Source organism: Eumetopias jubatus, unplaced genomic scaffold, assembly GCF_037043125.1.
Source record: "Eumetopias jubatus isolate StellerSeaLion01/CBP00866 unplaced genomic scaffold, mEumJub1_p1.0 scaffold_14, whole genome shotgun sequence".
Classification (NCBI taxonomy): Eukaryota; Metazoa; Chordata; class Mammalia; order Carnivora; family Otariidae; genus Eumetopias; species Eumetopias jubatus.
This window is the reverse complement of record NW_028274820.1, coordinates 56,653,509-56,658,584: the sequence shown is the minus strand read 5'-3', so window position 1 is coordinate 56,658,584 and position 5,076 is coordinate 56,653,509.

Genomic DNA, 5,076 nt, shown 5'->3' with positions numbered 1-5,076 from the left:
GCTCTTTCATGATAAAAGCACCTAACAAACTAGAAATAGAAGGAAACTACCTTAACATTAAATACATACATACATATATATATATATATATATATATATGAAAACCCCACAGCTGACATTATACTCAACTATGAAAGACTGAAAGTTTTTATTCTAAGATCAGAAACAAGGTGAGGATGCCTTCTTTTATCACTACCATTCAACAGAGTACTAGAATTCCTAGCCAGAGCAATTAGACAAGAGAAAGAAATTAAAAAGCACCGAAATTGGAAAGGAAGCAAAATTATCTCTGATCACAGATTATTTGATCTTATATGTACAAAACCTTAAAGACTCAACACACACACACACAAACACACGGTTACAATTAATAATTTTAGCAAAGTAGCAGGATACAAAGTCAACACACAAAAATCAGTTACATTTATATACACTACCAATAATTAATCCAAAAAAGAAATTAAGAAAATAATCCCATTTACTATAGCATCAAAATGGATAAAATATTTAGGAATAAACATAACCAAGGAGGTGAAAGACTTGTACATTGAAAACTCTAAAGCATTGCTAAAAGAAAAGAAAGAGGATACAAATGAATGGAGATATCCTCTGCTTATGGATTGGGAGACTTAATATTGTTAAATATGTACACTTTTCAAAACGATGTAAAGATTCAGTGCAATCCGTATTAAATCCCAGTGGCATTTTTTTTCTACAGAAGTAGGAAAAAAGTCCTAAAATTTATATGGAATCTTAAAATATTCCAAGTATCCAAAACAATCTTGAAAAAGAACAAAATTGGCAGCCTCACAATTCCTGATTTCAAAACATAATACAATGAAACACTAATTAAGACAGTGTGGTACTGGTATAAAGGCAGATGTATAGACCAACAAAACAGAATAGAGCCCAGAAACAAATCCGTGCATATATACCCTAATAATTTTTGACCAAGTTGCCAAGACTAGAAAATGGGGAAAGGACAGTTTCTTCAACAAATAGTATTGGGATACCTGGATATCCAAATGCAAAAAAAAAAAAAAAAAAAAAGGAGTTGGACTATTGCCTTACACCAAATACATAAATTAAAATGGATTAAAGACCTAAATGTAAGACCTAAAGCTATACACTTCCTAGAAGAAAACAGCAAAAAAGCAAGACATTGGAGTTGGCAATGATTTCTTGAATATGATACCAAAATTACAGTGAACAGAAACAAAAATAGCCTACACCAAACCTAAAAACTTCTGTATGTCAAAGGAAACAGAGTAAAGAGGCAGTCTATGAAATAAGAGAAAATATTTGCAAATCATATATCTGATAAAGGATTAATATCCAGACTATACAGAGATTTTCTACAACTCAACAAGAAAACAAATAACTGGATTAAAAAGTAGACAAAGGGGGTGCCTGGGTGTCTCAGTCGGTTAAGTAGTTGACACTTGGTTTTGGCTCAGGTCATGATCGCAAGGTCCTGGGATAGAGCCCCGCTCTGATACAGTGCGTCAGGCTCCATGCTCAGTGGGGAGTCTGCTTGTGGATTCTCTTTCTCCCTTTGCCTCTCCCCTGGCTCGTGCTCTCTCTCTCAAATAAAAATAAATAAAAATATCTTAAAAAAAATAAAAGGGGCGCCTGGGTGGCTCAGTTGTTAAGCGACTGCCTTCTGCTCAAGTCATGATCCCAGGGTCCTGGGATCGAGCCCTGCATCGGGCTCCTTGCTCCACGGGAAGCCTGCTGCTCCCTCTCCCACTCCCCCTGCTTGTGTTCCCTCTCTGTGTCTCTCTCTGTCAAATAAATAAATAAATCTTTTTAAAAAAATAAAATTTATTTATTTATTTATTTGAGAGAGACCGAGTGAGAGAGAACACAAGCCAGGGGAGAGGCAGAGGGACGGGGGCAAGCAGAGCCCCCGCTGAGCAGGGAGCCCGAAGTGGGGCTTGATCCCAGGGCCTGGGATCATGACCTGAGCCAAAGGCAGATGCTTAACTGACTGAGCCACCAAGTGCCCCTAAATAAATCTTTAAAAAAAAAAATTAAAAATAGGCAAAGGACTTTAATAGACTGTTCTCCAAGGAAAATATACAAATGGTCAACAAGCAATTGAAAAGATACTTAACATCACTGATTGTAAGAGAAATGCAAATCAAATCAATGAGATATCACCTCACACCTATTAGGATGGCTACTATCAAAACAAGGAAATGAGTGCTGGGTAAGACCCGGAGAAATTGGGAACCATGTTGATAGCAATGTAAAATGGTGCAGCTGCTATGAAAAGTAGCAGATAGGTTCAACACACTAAATGTAAGAGTTGCCACTGACTCAGCAATCCCACTTCTAGGAATATATCAAAAAGAATTCAAAGCAGGATCTCAATGAGATATTTGCACACCCATGTTCACTGCATTATTTACAGTAGCTAAGAGGTGCAAACAACCCAAATTCCACCAACAGATGAACGGATAAAGAAAATGTGGTTCATACAGACAACAGAATAGTTTCAGTATAGCAAGATGAAGTAGTTCTAGAGATCTGTTACACAACAATGTGAATGTTGTACACACTACTTAATACTACTAAACTATAGACTTAAAAATAATTAAGATGGTAAATTTAATGTTATGTGGGGTATTTTTTACAGTAAAAAAATTTGAGCTATTATTACCTTTTAGGCTTTCCTTTCCCTATGAATATACACTTTCCCCCCAAATTGGACCACATTGTATGTACAATTTTATAACACGCTTTTGCCCAATGACTACAGAATAAAAGCCTTTCCAAGTTATTCCCTATTCTTTTCAGTCATTTAGAGAGGTTGTCTAGTATTCCAATATATGAATCTACCACAATTAAAGGATTTCCTGTTGCTGGACACTAGATTGAATTTTTTTTATCCCTGTGAAAAATATTGTGTAGCCAACTCATGTTATGCCTTTTAAATAGTGTTAATACCAGCTGTTTTCTCTCTCCTCTTCTAATCAGCTCTCAGCTATTACACTCCTTCCCTTCTAATCTCTGATTAGATAACCAAGCTAGCTAAATCAGTTTACTTGTAATAAAACCTTGTTTGCAGTTCTGTCACTTGCTCCCATACTAGGTAAACAGCTGTTGCAGCAGATGCTAAAGGAGGCGGTTTTTGCTTATTTGGGGTAGACTTTCCAGTTAGACCCGCTCTCCCAGAATTGGTTCTTGCCTCACTGAATAAATCCAGATGGTGGCACACACTCTTGTGGTTGCTTTTCCCCCCTTCCACTCAGGCTACCTGGCCACCACCTCATCGGTACCTGTTTCTGATTTTCTGAAGCCCTGCTGCCCCTTAGCTAGGTCTAGGAGTTCAGGCCTTCTTGGACTCCTGATACCGGTATGCGTAAATACTGCTGGTTTCTACTTTGTGAACTCCTTTGCTTTAGTTTCTCACACTTTTAGGTAACCCATAGCACTTACTTGTGCTTTTTGACAATAGCACTACTTCACCACCTTGGATCTAAGTTCACCACGTGTGTGTGTGTGCACATATGTGTGCACACACACACACACAAAATAGGCTTCAATAATTACAACAAAACTCCCAAATCGCATATTACTAAGTAGCCTAAATGCAGCTAGATAGGCTCCTGTTTCCCAAACTTGCTTATAGAATCTCATGAAACACTTGGTAAAAAACACATCCCCAGGCCTAGCCTAGTGGATATATTATTCTGGATATGTAATTTAACAAACACCCCATGAAATGCTCATCATCAGGCAAATTTAGAAATCCTACATCCTTAATTTGCATCCTCAGAGCCTCTGGGACACTGGGAAGTTCAACTGGGACCCACAGGTAAGCCTGGTAGCATAGGGTTTATTCCATCATGTAGGAAAATCCTAGGAGTGAACCGTAAGTTGGAATAAACACTGGAAAGTCTTTAGAGCTTGAGACCAAAGCAGGAACTTAGGATCTTTTTACTCTTTCTACACCAAGGATGGTTTCAAACATACACCCCTGGGCTACAGATTCCATCCCAAATTTGGGGTTTCCATAAATATTAGCTGGGAGTCATATAGTTCTTTGAAAGAAGTAACATAGAATCTGGATCTTCTGAGGACTGAATTCTTTGCATAAACACTAAAATCATTTGGGGTGCATATCTTTTATTAGGTAAGGTTCTATTTTCACATTAAAAAGCTCAATCCCAGATCTATGTCAGGTAACTGTTCTGTAGTGTGAGCTATGTCATTATAGAAGCTTGAGAGAGAACAGAACTCTGACACATAAGCCTCAACTCATGACAAGTCTTTGGCTTCTTGGATCAACTATATGTAAGATATACAAGATATTACTCTATCTGAGGGCACAGGGAGATCGAAACATGTCTGAGAATTCTAACAGAAGCTCACCAGAGCTGGTGAATCCTGACCCCACCACATACAGTATTTATTCACATGAGACCACAATTTCCATTCCTCTTAAAATCTGCCAACTTGATGGGATAATATGAGGAATAAATAGAATTATACAAAAGTTAGGCCCTGATAAAAATCAGTCTAAAATTGTTGAAGGAAACTCAAATGGTGGTCCATGAGAGAGTCAAAATTGGAGGGGTCACAAAATTACGGGGGTAAAATGCCTTTTGTAGGTCTGAAAAATAAAAAGAAGAAGTTTAAGAACTGTTATTTCTCTAAGAGAATTTTCTTTAACATGAAGGATAGTCACGCTACTGATGTTTATTTGGTAAGTAAGTGAAATACTTAAGCATTTTTTTCCCCTAATGGCTTTAGAAATATTCTTCCTAAAAAAAAAAAAATGTTTAAAGGTAAACCTCTAAAGGGTAAGACGGTAAAGTTATATAGATGAGAAAAGCACTTTATTCAGTGCACACTGACAGTTTTTTTCAATTCCATTCATAATTAAAGTAAAAAAAAAATCTTGTGGAGTATTTTTTATGCTTTACTTAGAAAAAAATATTGATTTTCAAGACCCCTAAAGTTATTAATGAAAGCTTATATTCCTTTTAAGTATATATGTACATATATACATACATACGTATATATTTGAACTACTCAAAGCAATTTTAGACAAATCACTCAAAACAA